General features: G+C 35.6%; 1 long non-coding RNA gene across 1 annotated transcript; it reads right to left on the bottom strand.

Annotated features, from left to right (window-relative positions):
* Positions 1 to 3,446: 3,446 nt before the first annotated feature.
* Positions 3,447 to 5,644, bottom strand: LOC124154133. The gene is made up of 2 exons (XR_006863839.1): positions 5,575 to 5,644; positions 3,447 to 3,886 (listed from the first exon to the last, which is right to left on the bottom strand). It is a non-coding gene; the product is annotated as an uncharacterized LOC124154133 (long non-coding RNA).
* Positions 5,645 to 13,926: the final 8,282 nt, after the last annotated feature.

Here is a 13,926-nt window from a genome sequence, read left to right as displayed (position 1 = left end):
ACAATTTTGTAACCTTTTACTACAATCGATTATTTAAATTGATACAATTTTTTATAAGGTTTCGCAAACGCATCCGCATTCCAAATGTCGAGCAAACTCCCTTGAAGCAGCCTATTTCAGTATCAATAGCCTAATATAAACTATGTACTCACCTATATCTTTGCCTGGATATCTGTGTCTAAAGATTAATTCAAACGTCTAACAGCTACGACTGTGCAAGAGTGAACTAAAAAGCAATGCCTCATTTTGGATTTATATGTGTGGATGAAACAATCAGAAAGAGGAAAACACATTGATGATTAATTTGGAACTGGTATCAATTCCAATAATCATATTTATGGTAAAATAATTCTTGGAGTATAGGTCAAAATGTATATGATGCAAAAAAGTTGTTAGCTAACGTTTAAGTTTATTTAAAACTATCATCAGGGCTTAACATTGCACATATTTATTTATTTGATCAATAAATATGCACATATTTATTGATCAAATATTGATCAATCGCTGTTGCTACTCATAAAGATATTGATAATGTGAAAGTGTACAATAAAATTCCAAAGAAAGTTATTTTGAAGATATATCCAGGCTGTCGCCATCCGTCACATACCTCTGATGAAAAAACTTCTCTGAAACAATATATTTGTGATCAAGGTAGTAAAAGAATAATTCCTGAACAATACTTTGGTTGTTTACGTGGAGATTCCAGTGATTTTGACAATCCATATTCAGCTGTCATTGTGCAAATAAGATATAGAAAAACATTATATACAAGATATACTATGAGTTCTAGAGTGCAAACTAATCCTGCTCCTGTAAAACCCCCAGGTTCTAATAAAACTGTTGGATCATGAATTCTTCACGTTATTCACCTATACATCGATTAACATCTGCTGTACATCAATTAACTCCTGAAGAGATGCAGCGTTGTTTAGATTTGTTAAGGTATCTCACCAGTAAGTACGTCACGGAAAATAAAATAGAAAAAAATTTTTTTCCCTTTGCGATTCTGGCCTCAGTATATTAAAAACATTATATTTTGCAGAAATATGAATTATTACCAAAGAATGTTAGTTGTTGCATTTTTTGTTGGCAATGGTTTGTCTTTGCCGTTGACTTTAGTATTTTTAATTCGTTTATCAAATGGGATCAATAAATATTGCACATATTTATTTATTTGATGAATAAATATGTGCAAAGCTAAGCCCTGACGATGGTTTTAAACAAAGTGAAACGTTGGCCAACAACTTTTTTTGCATCTTATACATTTGATCTTTACGCCAAGATTATTACATCATCAATTAAATGAGGTCAAAATAAGAGAAGGAAAAATCTAAAAATCATATTATGATGCAGGGCGATGATACCGCCCTTAAGTTTATTCTTCTTAGAATATCAGGGAACCCCTAAATCATTTTTCATGGCAATTTACCTGTTCATATTAAATTTCGGTAAATTGGCTGATGGCTTCACCGGAATTGAGGAAATATCTTAACGATGTTGGCATTGGCCCTTTGCGGGCAATTTGATCTGCGGAATACTTCCAGCTCGCGACGCATCAAAACAATCCGAATCGCACTCAGGCATCAGTGCATCATGTCTCGACGCATTTCGGAACGGTGGATTCAAGGCCGTGCGCTCATTCGCGTCATGCGCGATTCGTTACGCATCCTGGGACTGGTAACTTGCGTTATTTTATACAATGGGAAATAATCTTAGCACGTGTAGATTTCCCATAAATGGTTGGGTACATTCACGTTATCTACATCAAATATCGATGGTTAAGTTCTAACAACACGCATCTCAGAAATAGCAACTTTTCAGGGGAACAAAAAACGATTAATATTTTTATTATTATACGCTAAAATTAAAAAAACTAAAAATTCATTAAACTGAAAAAGAAGCACTTGCCAACAAAGAGTTGTTTTTTGCTTGAATTTTATTATTTAATGTTATTACACTTTGTTCAACATACCTGTGTCAAACCGGCCATATTTTGAGACACGTGTTGTTATAACATAGCCACCAATACATTGAACAACGAGAAAATTCATCAGCAATATCCCGCATTACTATTTATTTATTTTCCCTGCGGTGTTTTAGTATTCACAAAAATGCAACTGGAATTCACTTGAACAGAAGGAAATGTAAGTACCTACTCAAGTCTTTATAAAGATGGCAAGAGAACTTTTTGGATGATTATTTAGATTATCATGTCACAAGCCTTGGATGTTACTCACTGATAACGACAAGGATTTCCTTTTTAAACCCTTATTTTCGATATAAGTAGGTTAATTTCATGCTCACTAAAATATAATGAATCCCAAATAATATATTTTCTTGGTTATATGAAGTTAGATATTTATATTCACCGTTACCTCCCATTTTTTTCCAAAGTAGTATGCAAATATCGCTTCGTCTGTTTATGTCTAAACGCGCTTTGGAATGCGACTGATTGGATTTTTGGAGGATGGAGATGCTTAGTGAAATATTTTGAGCTTGAGCGCCATATTTACGACCAGAAAAAATCTAATGCCGTGTCCTAACACGTTAAGCATAAGAGTTATGGATATGGGCGGCCAATTTTTGGGTAGCCAAACCAAGAGGTAGCGTGAATTAGGACATATTAACGTAGATGTTTCCACCTCCTGGGCAAAAAAACAGTATAAAAATGAGAGAAATTTGGAATTAATTGAACTTATGAACGAAACCCTACACATTCTACGATTTTAAAACCCTATGTGTCTTGAGAGCAATTATTATGAGCTTAGGATGTTGGAGAAAAGCATTTTCTCATCCTATTGTGAAATTAGGCTACCTTTTTTTTAAGTAGTGGATAGGGTTGGTTTATTTTTTATTTGTTTATTTTTTATTTTTTGTTTCTTATAGAATTTTAATTGTTCTTTTTAATGCGATAGCTTTTTATTTTCTGCTCATTTCTTTGAGCAATATATTTTCTTGTTTGGTATTTTAAGGTTTCTTTCTCTCCTAATTACTAGGAATTTCTCCGTGTGACTCTCCATGTAACGATACATGAAATTTAAAATCGATCTTAATTTCGGTGCCGCGGGTAGCCGCAATTCCCCTTTAGATATCACGATTTACAGCCTTTGCTGCATATTTGGTATAAACATGTCGAGGTAACTCGGAGATACTTTTTTATAATCCTACATAAATGCAAAATATCGATGAAAAACAGGATCCGCCATTTTGTATCGTATTGGTCTTAAGTGCCACAAATCGTGAGAGTTAATGAAAATTAATGGTAACAAACAGTTTAATAATATTGTGAATTTTACGTTTACAAAGACCTATTGAATTTACACTAAACATTTCAAGGTGATCGCGTCGGGTTTTGAAGGACAAGCATGTTGCCAAAAAATACAAGAAACAATATGATTGGTCGAGGAGGAGATATGGTTTCTTCTTTTTGAAATAAAATTTCAGTCTCAAGTTTTCACTTTCTTTTATTATATGAGGATGAATATTTCCTTTTTCCCCCTCTTCCTAACCCTCTCAGGATTCGCTTCTTGTCCGGTATCCAGGGAGGAGAGAAATATCAGTTCTGTTTTCTCAACGGTGGCATCTGAGTATATGCGGGTGCGTTTTGCTGGGGATACTCTTGCTGTGGTGGATAGTACAGTAACTGCTGGCACTGCATAAGGCTCTGTTGGTACATCTGCATTTGTGCAGTCAGTGAGTACAACATTTGGTTCATGTACTGCATTGATTCAGTATTACTGGGGCAATGCGTTCGTCGCTGCCGATTCAAGGTATTGTCTGAAGGAGTGTCGACCAATTCGTCCTCCAGTTCCGTGGCCAACGTGAAGTGAACCGCCAACATCATCATGAGGGCACAGAAGAGCGCAAATTTCGCCATGTTGCTTCTCTTGGGATAGAAGGGATGAGAAAAAAAGGATATCAAATACCGTAGCAAAAATAGACATGTCGGATTAATGTAAATGCCGTGGAGAAATATTATCTTGGACCGGGAAACAATTCACTGACCCTTGGCTTTCCTGGTCAAGGCAGCCATTGGAAAGAAGGCTTCCGCGGATTAGTAACAATGATTGGCTGCTTTCAGATTTTCTCCCGCGTCTGTTCATCTCAGGCGACGACATGTTTCGTAAACGTTCCGGTTTGCTTATTCAGGTCACTTCGGACCTGAAGAAACAAACTGCGAAACATGTCGTAGCCTGAGATGAACAGACGCGGGAGAGAACTTGAAAGCAGCCAATCAAGGTAGCCATTATACGCGACCCAACTTTCTCCATTCATTTTTAAAATTACTCGAGAGCCAAAGATCTGTGCCGGGCTCTCCTCCACACTACTTAAATGTGTTTATAGTGTGTCGGTTAGGTTTGGTCATTTATGTAATTTTATGTTCCATGGCCGAAATTTTCAAGATCTATGATCATTTTCTGGACATTTTACTAAACATACACTGAAAAAATATATCAAATTGCCTTGTAAAACGTTACTCATGAAGAATTAGCCATCTTAATTTCTAATAACTTCGATATTTTAATCTGATAAATTTAAAGGATACTTATATGAATGGAAATATCGTAGCTAAATATTTATGGTAAAATAATTCTTGGAGTATAGGTGAAATGTATGTGATGCAAAAAAGTTGTTAGCTAACGTTTAAGTTTATTTAAAGCTATCATCAGGGCTTAACTTTGCACATATTTATTGAAATTAATATGAAATAAACTGAAACGTTGGATAACAAATTTTTTTGCACCACATACATTTAACCTATAATACCTCCAATAATTATTTTACCATTAATTAATGAGGTAAAGACAAGAAGAAAAAAAATTATTTTGCTAAATTTTCAAGTAAATTAAAATTTACTTGAAAACTGTTTCGGGCTATTTGAAATAAGTTCTCGGCCGACATATGTGGATCAAATTCTAGATAACAACATATAATTTCCGTTAATCATCAGAAAGTATAAACTTAAATTTTTCCGGTTTAAAAAGATAATCAAAACTAAATAAAATACATCAAAACTAGTTGGGTGTTTCATTAATCAGTCAATCGATTCAAAATATTTCATTAATAAGTATCCGGTATTAGCAGATAACATATCATTTTACATACACAAAAATATCATCATACACAAAAAACATTTCATTTTTCTATCCTAGGATAGAATTTATCTCGATGAATGGAAATGTTTTGATTTATTTTTAAAAAAGTTCCTGAAATTTTTCGCTGGAGCTAAGTGTAAAATTTTCTAACAATTAAAATCCCAATCATAGTCCCTGGATGAAAATTTTTTTTATTAAAAGAATGTCATAAATTCTCAGAAATCAGTAAAATGTCAGAATATCTTAGTTCTCAGAAGCAGAAAATCTGAAGTTTTTCTAAAAAAACTTGGTGAGTCTGCCAGCGTGTTTATGTGCGGAGAAATAACAAGTAATTTTAATTGTTGACTGAAGTAGTTGGCTATTGTAAGAAGATTATCATGAGCGCAATGTGAATTTTATTGCCAAGAGCTTCAATACCGATATTTACAATTTTTTATAATGAAATGTAAAAAGGAATTATATTTAAAAATACACTTACCTTTCTCCAAATATTATAACATGAATTCTCAGCTCTGCACTCGTAGGGATGTGATGTTGTCTATCTGAATTTTGAACAGCACTCATTTATATGGTAAAATCATTTCGCCTTTTATCCTTCTCATTTCTTGGGATTTCTTTTAATAGTTAATATTTACCAATGAAAGGAGAAAAATTATTTCGAAACATATATTAAAATTTAAAATCCGCGGCTTATCTTTGTGCGAAGAACGCTGCTATCGCGGAGTGACCATTTTATAGTTCCTAGACTCTTCTTTTTATAGCTACATAAAATTTAATAAGGTCATGTTTAACGTATTTCCTAAAGTTATATTCCTGCAGGAAATTTCCTCCTATTCTTTCTCTTCATATTTCCTCTTTGCTTGTGTGATGAGGTGATGCAAGTACCGATAACCTTAAGAGCTCCCGATGGCCAGTTTAATTATCTTATTCTTTTGAGCTACATCTTACCTTTATAAAGTCTGACCAGAAGTAGAAAAGTATCTAGATTGTTGGAATCCCACCGTGAGGTCTTGTTTTATAATTCCGCAGTGTACAGAGGTCCGCAAGAGATGAGGTCGCGGGTTATAATTCCGCAGTATTTCAGAAAATGCTTGTTCTCAAATTGAGTTTTTTTGTGGAGAACACTCCAACCTCAACACCGTCGGTCGGTTGGGACGTTAACCCGTGATCCTTTGGTCGCCTTTGGTAAGAGCATGACCAGGGGCGGATTCAGGATATGTTTCTGGAGGGGGGGGCACAAGCACGGCCGTGTCCAGTATTTTGTTCTTCTGGGGGCACAAGGATACCTCGTAATACAAAATGAATGCAATGATAATGGGACTTTATTAAAATCTTCCATATTTTTTTAGGTTCTAGGAGGGGGGCACGTGCCCCCTTGACCCCCCCCCCCCCCCCTAGATCCGCCTATGAGCATTATGATGTCATACAGGTTTTCTCTCCACCATTCATTCCCTTCCGTCATGGCCTGAAATGATATCAGGTATTGGTCGACTCATCCAAAATGTAATACCATAACATCAAAATAAGAACGGAAGGTCATATCCTCTACAACTTGCTGTCCAAATTCATCTCTGCGTCCACCCCGCGCATTTTAATCCCAAACTCAGCGGTCTCTAATGATTCAAAATGGTTCTCTATGTCATTGGTTTTGATTATCCAGGTATTCCGTCTATTTCTGATTTTTATCTACATAAATTAAACAAAGATCGAAATTTTTATGTACACTCACGAGTCTCCTAATTTAAGGGATACTGAACTGACGTGTTTCGAAAGGCATGTTTTTTAAGTAAGTACCGTTTGTAAATATAAAATATGCCAATATATTTGGAACAATTTTATTTTTACTCAAAAGCCCACATTTTATATTCCTTTACAAGGTAATGCCGTTATTATTAAATAAACTTTATTAAAAGAAATTATCATATCGAACAACAAGATTGCACAACGTCGTCGTCGTCATAGCTGCCTGAGTTGACAAGGCTTAGTAGGCTACACTACAAGTCACCTAATATCTTTATGAGTTATATCACTGCTTTATAAGGAAACTTAAAAAGCACGCAATGAAGACCGTCACAACCTTACCCTCAACATCTTCTAACAGTGATAGACCTGTAACATCTTGGGGGAAAATACCATTCCTTGGCCCCCTATCTTTTCGGGTGACTGGTATGTTCCCGAAAGATAAAGTAAGATTATCATTTTATAATATGACAACTGTTGACAATTTTTTATTTAATTCAAAACCAAAATTTATTGACAAGGACCAAAGCGGTGTGTATAAATTGTATTGCAATATGCCTGATTGTAATTCTGTGTATATTGGTCAGACCGGACGTGCCATAAAAACTAGGGCAAATGAACATATGAAGTGTTGGGTAAGAGGCGATTCAACCTCTAATTTTGCCAAACATTTGTTAGACTGCAACCATAGCAGTGATTTCAATGTCCAGGTTCTCCACAATGTGTGTAAAGGTAAAAAGTTGGATTTTCTTGAGCAGTTAGAAATTTTAAGAGCCTGTCGAAACAAAAATGTGAGGGTGGTTAACGACCTTTTGTACCCCTCACACTCCTCCCCTTTATTATCAGTCCTGCTGGACTCGGCAAGTAAACCCACTGCCCTTGAGGAAACTATTCCTCGTTAGCTTTTCCCCTCCCACCATCACCACCTCCTCCCTGTCTCCACCCCCCTCTCCCTAAGGTATATATAAGCTCGCAAATTTTTGTATATTCACCTTGATAATGACAGTGTGTACTACCGAAACCTGGGTCGGTATTAAAAACTCTTGTGGAGCATACAAAAGTGTATCTTCATTATGTTTCCTGTCAACAAGTTCCACCAAATATCGCCTTCCAACCTTAAGCTGATATGTGTTGTTAGAACTTAGCCATCGATATTTAATTTATATAACGTGAATATACCAAACCATTTAGGGGAAATCTACACGCGCTAAGATTATTTCCCATTGTATAAAATAACGCAAGTTACCAGTCCCAGGGTGCGTTCCGAATCGCGCATGACGCAAAGGAGCGCAAGACCTTGAAGTCCTCTTTCCGAAATGCGTCGAGACATGATGCACTGATGGCTGCGTGCGATTCGGAATGGTTTGATGCGACGCGAGCAGGAAGTATTCCGCAGATCAAATTGCCCGCAAAAGGGAAATGCCAGCTTTGATCAGATATTTCCTTAACTCAGGTGAAGCGAACTGTGAAGCCAACATACTATATAACTTCTTCTTGAGAACAACTTCACCAATGTTTTACGGCCACTGCACACGTGGTGGATGCCGTGGACTTTAATGCAATTAACATTTAGGCTGATGCACGCACGTGAGATAAATACGTAAAAATCTTACAGCATTTTGTAACCTTTTACTACAATCGTTTATTTTAATTGATACAAATTTTAATAAGGTTTCTCAAACGCATCCGCAGTCCCAAATCTCGAGTTAACCCTGGAAGCAGTCTATTTGAGTATTAATAGCCTAATATTAACTACCTACTCACCTCAATCTGTGACTAAAGATTAATTCAAACGTCTAACAGCTGTGCAAGAGTGAACTAAAAAGCAATGCCTCATTTTGGGTTTATATGTGTGGATGAAACAATCAGAAAGAGGTAAACACATTGATGATTAATTTGGAACTGGTATCAATTCCAATAATAATAATATGATGCATGGCGATGATACCAACTATAATTTTATACTTCTTAGAATGTCAGGGAACCCATAAATAATTTTTCATGGCCATTATAACCATTTATATTAAATTTCGGTATATTGGCTTCACAGGTGGCTTCACCCGAGTTAGAGAAATATCTGATAGATGTTGGCATTGGCCCTTTGCGGGCAATTTGAACTGAGGAATTTATCCCAAACATGATCGCTTGGGGTTTGAAGGAAAGGGGTGTTGCCAAAAAGTACACAAACCAATATGATTGATCGAGATAGAGGTATGGTCTCTTCTTTTTGAAATAAAATTTCAGCCTCAAGTTATCACTTTCTTTTATTATTCAGAGGAGTAATATTTCCTTTTCCCCTTCCTCCTAACCCTCTCAGGATTCGCTTCTTGTCCGGTATCCAGGGAGAAGAGAAATATCAGTTCTGTTTTCTCACCGGTGCCGGCTGAGTCTGGTATCCTTGCTGTGGAGGATAGTACATTAACTGCTGGCACTGCATAAGGCTCTGTTGGCACATCTGCATTTGTGCAGACAGCATGTTCATTGTTTGGGTCATTTGCTGCACCTGTTCAGTACTACTACGGCAAAACGTTCGTCGATGCCGATTCAAGGTCTTGCCTGAAGGAATGTCGACCAATTCCTCCTCCAGTTCAACGGCAGACGTGAAGTGAACCGCCAACACAACCATGAAGGCACAGAGGAGCGCAAATTTCGCCATGCTGCTTCTATTTGTATAGGATAGATGAGAAAAAAAGTATGTCAAAAAGGATATTCAACGGATCTGTATAACCGTAGCAATAATAGACATGCCGGATTCATGCAAATTCCGTGGAAAAATGTTATCTTGGACTGGGAAACAATTCACGGACCTTTGGCGTTCCTGGCCAAGGCAGCTATTGGAAAGAAGGCTTCCGCGGAGTGGTGTCGATGATTGGCTGCACTCAGGTTCTCTCCCGTGTCTGATCATTTCAGGGGACGACATGTTCTCAAACGTTGCAATTTGCTTTTTCAGTTCACTTCGAACCTCAAGAAAAACCTGCGAAACATGTCGTTGCCTGAGATGAACAGACGCGGGAGAGAACTTGAAAGCATCCAGTCAAAGTAGCCATTATACGCGATCCAACTTTCTCCATTCTTTTTTCAATTTACCCCATAGCAAAAGATCCGTGTGTCTATTCCAGGTTCAGAGAATCTTTTCTCAATATGAATAAATCTGAACTCCAACTCCATGCATGGTACTGAATTTGTATATATATGTTCTACAGGTATGACGAACTTTGCCTCAGGGAAGGTGGTATTTAGAGTGTGTAATAAAAAACCATAAAGCTCGACAATACTAGATTTTTTTACGAAGAAACAAACTACGATTTTATACATAAGCGTGCTTATATATAAGAATTAATTGAAATTTCTTTATAGACTTTAAGATTTCATTGTGTCAAAAACTTACATTATCTAATTTTCATGTTGAGATCCATCAAAATTTTAGTACATGTGATATCTTTCTCCAAAATGGTTTACTTCGGGCTCTCATCTATACTACTTGAATCAGTTTATAATGTGTCGTTTTGTTTTGGTCATTTATGTAATTTCAAGTTCCAAGGCCGAAATTTTCAAGATCTATGATCATTTTCTGGACATTTTACTTCATATTCATTGCAAAAATATATTAAATTACCGAATCAAATTATCATACCCGCAAAATAAATTCTTTTTCACAGACTAAATATTAACTATCCTAAATATTTTAGTTGATATTAAATTCCCTGATTAACTTTATGTTTACCTTGTGAAACCTTAATTGCTAATAACTTCGATATTTCATTCTAATAAACTTAAAGGATACTTCTACGAATGGAAATATCGTAGCTACATATGTATTAAAATTTACTTGAAAACTGTTTCCGGTTATTTGAAATAAGTTCTTTACCGACATATGTGGATCAAATGCTAGGTAATAACATATAATTTCTCGTAATCGTCAGAAATTATGCTCCTTAATTTTTCGGGTTTAAAAATATAATCAAAATTAAGGAAAATATGCCAAAACTATTTGTTTGTTTCATTAATCAGTCAATCGATTCAAAATATTTCACTAAACAGTATTCGGTATTAGCAGCTAATATACCTCTTTTTAATAATATATGTTCGCATTTCCAAAAATATTTCAATTTTCTATCTTATGTTTGAAGTTATCTTGATGAATGAAAATGTTTTGATATATTTCAAAGACATGTATAAATTTTTCTATCATTTAAATTCCCAAACATAAAATTTTCTATCATTTAAATTCCCTAACATAGTCCTTGGACGAAATTTTTTATTTACGGAATCTCATAAATCCTCAGGATTCAGTAAAATGTCAAAATATCTCAGGTTTCAGAAGAAGAAAATCGCAGGTTATCTCATTAAAAAAACTTGGATAGTGTGGCATCGTGTGTATGTGCACAGAAATAACACGTAATTTTAATTATTGACTGAGGTAGTTGCCTATTGCAAGAAGATTATCACGAGCGCAGTTGAATATTTTTGCTAAGAACTTTCATATCGAGATTCCCGATTTTTTCTAATTAAAAATAAATAGAAATCAGATTAAAAAATACACTTACCTTTCTCCAAAAATTGTAATATGAATTCTCAGCTCTGATGGGGATGTGATGTTGTCTGTCTGAATTTTGAACAGCACTTATTTATATGGTAAAATCAATTCGCCTTTTATCCTTCTCATTTCTTGGGATTTCTTTTAATAGCTAATAATTACCAATGAAAGGAGAAGATCATATTTAAAATCCGTGGCTTATCTTAGTGCGGAGAACGATGCTATCGCAGTGTGACCATTTCATTGTTCCAAGACTCTGCTTTTATAGCTACATCAAATTTAATAAGGACATGTTTAACGTATTTCCTTAAGTTATATTCGTGCAGGAAATTTCCTCTTAATCTTTCTCTTCATATTTCCTCTTTGTTTGTTCAAGGAGATAAGGCAGATACCGATAACCTTAAGAGCTTCCGATGGCTAATTTAATTTCTTTAATCTTTTGAGTTACATGTTACCTTTATAAAGTCTTCTGACCAGAATAAGAGTTCTAGCTAGATTATTGGAATCTCACCGTGAGGTTTCGGGTTATAATTCTGCAGATTTTTAAGAAAATTCATATTCTTAAATTCAGTTTTTTTATGGAGAATACTCGCCTATTTTAAAAGTATGATGTTGTACAAGGTTTCTCTCCACCATTCAATCCCTTCCGTTATGGCTTAAAATGATATCAGGTATTGGTCGACTCATCCAAAATGTAATACCATAGCATCAAAATAAGAATGGAAGGTCATATCCTCTACAACTTGCTGTCCGAATTCATCTCTGCGTCCACCCCGCGCATTCTAATCCCAAACTCAGCGGTCTCAAATGATTCAATATGTTTCTCTATGTTATTGGTTTTGATTATCCAGGTATTCCGTCTATATCTGATTTTTATCTACATAAATTAAACAAAGATCGAAATTTTTATGTACACTCACGAGTCTCCTAATTTAAGGGATACTGAACTGACGTGTTTCGAAAGGCATGTTTTTTAAGTAAGTACCGTTTGTAAATATAAAATATGCCAATATATTTGGAACAATTTCATTTTTACACAAAAGCCCACATTTTATATTCCTTTACAAGGTAATGCCGCTATTATTAAATAAACTTTATTAAAGGAACTTATCATATCGAACAACAAGATTGCAGAACGTCGTCGTCGCCATAGCTGCCTGAGTTGACAACTATTGCAAAACATTGTTTATACGCGGTCATCATGGCGCTGACCTCCTCGGTCTTTCTGCAGAGGAAAAAGAAACATTGTAGGAATTAGGCGCATTAAATAAGTAAAAGAAGAGAGATAGACTGTGGAACAGACGGATTCAGAATTTCTTTTTTCCACGATTAATAATATCCATATCCTGTACAACTTGCTGTCCGAATTCATCTCTGGGTCCACCCCGCGCATTTTAATCCTAAACTGAGCGGTCTCTAATGATTCACAATGGTTCCTTATGTCTATTTGTTTTGAATATGCAGGTATTCCGTCTCTTTCTGATTTTTTTCTACATTAATGAAACAAAATGGGAAATTTTTATGTATCCTCATGTGTCTCGTAATGTAAGGGACACTGTACTGACGTATTTGGAAATATCCAAGGCACGTTTTTTTTAAGTAAGTACCGTATGTAAGTATAAAACATGCCAGAAATCAATTATTAAAGTCCACACTTTATATTACTTTTCAAGGTAATGCCGTTATTATTAAATAAATTTTATTAAAGGAACTTATCATATCGAACAACAAGATTGCACATCGTCTTCGTCGTCTTAGCCGCCTTAGTTGACAGGCATTGTAAAACTGTTGTTTATACGCTTTCATCGTCATCATGGTACTGACCTCCTCGGTCTTTCTGCAGAGGAAAAAGAAACGTTGTAGGAATTGGGCGCTAGGTATAGAAATTAGCTACTCTTCCCTCGGTAGACTCCATATCTAGCTGTTCCCAACCAAATGATGCCATGAGATCCTGAGTCTGATTGGCTGTATGTAGTTGGGCATTATAAATAAGTACTAACACTAGAATTAAACTTAGGTGCATATCATGTTCCACTAACAGTGGTGCCAACTCCATGGGACCTGAGGAAGTCCGAGGGGGCCCAAGCCCCCTCAATAATTTGTTATGGGGCGAGGAAAAAATTTGTCAGGCTTATCCATTTTCCCCGGAGTGTCTAGTTATCTACAGTCGAGTTTTTAGGGTTCAAAACTTTAAAAAATCATTATTTATCAAATTTCCCTGGGCAATACCCCCGCTATGGACCCCCAATATTTTTTTATAACTCGGCGCCCCTGTCCTTTAATACTAATCGTAAACACCCAAGATGAGTTTATGATGAATGATAAAAGGATCATATAGAATGCACTCTATTTTCTTCAAATGATTCTTTTAGCATTGGTACATCCGTTACCAACAAATGAGGATATTACGTATCGATTGGCTTTGTTTTATATTGGCATCCTGGAATTTTTGCATCAGGGTTGTGAGAATTAGAAAAAAGTATTCGTAAACGCTTTATATACTTCTTCCTTTCTAGGATCAGGGGTGACTCATATATAATTTTTATGCAAAAC

This window comes from Ischnura elegans, chromosome 2 (assembly GCF_921293095.1).
Source record: "Ischnura elegans chromosome 2, ioIscEleg1.1, whole genome shotgun sequence".
In the NCBI taxonomy this organism is placed as follows: Eukaryota; Metazoa; Arthropoda; class Insecta; order Odonata; family Coenagrionidae; genus Ischnura; species Ischnura elegans.
The sequence above is the reverse complement of the archived record's forward strand: the minus strand, read 5'-3'. Positions and strand labels throughout refer to the sequence as shown.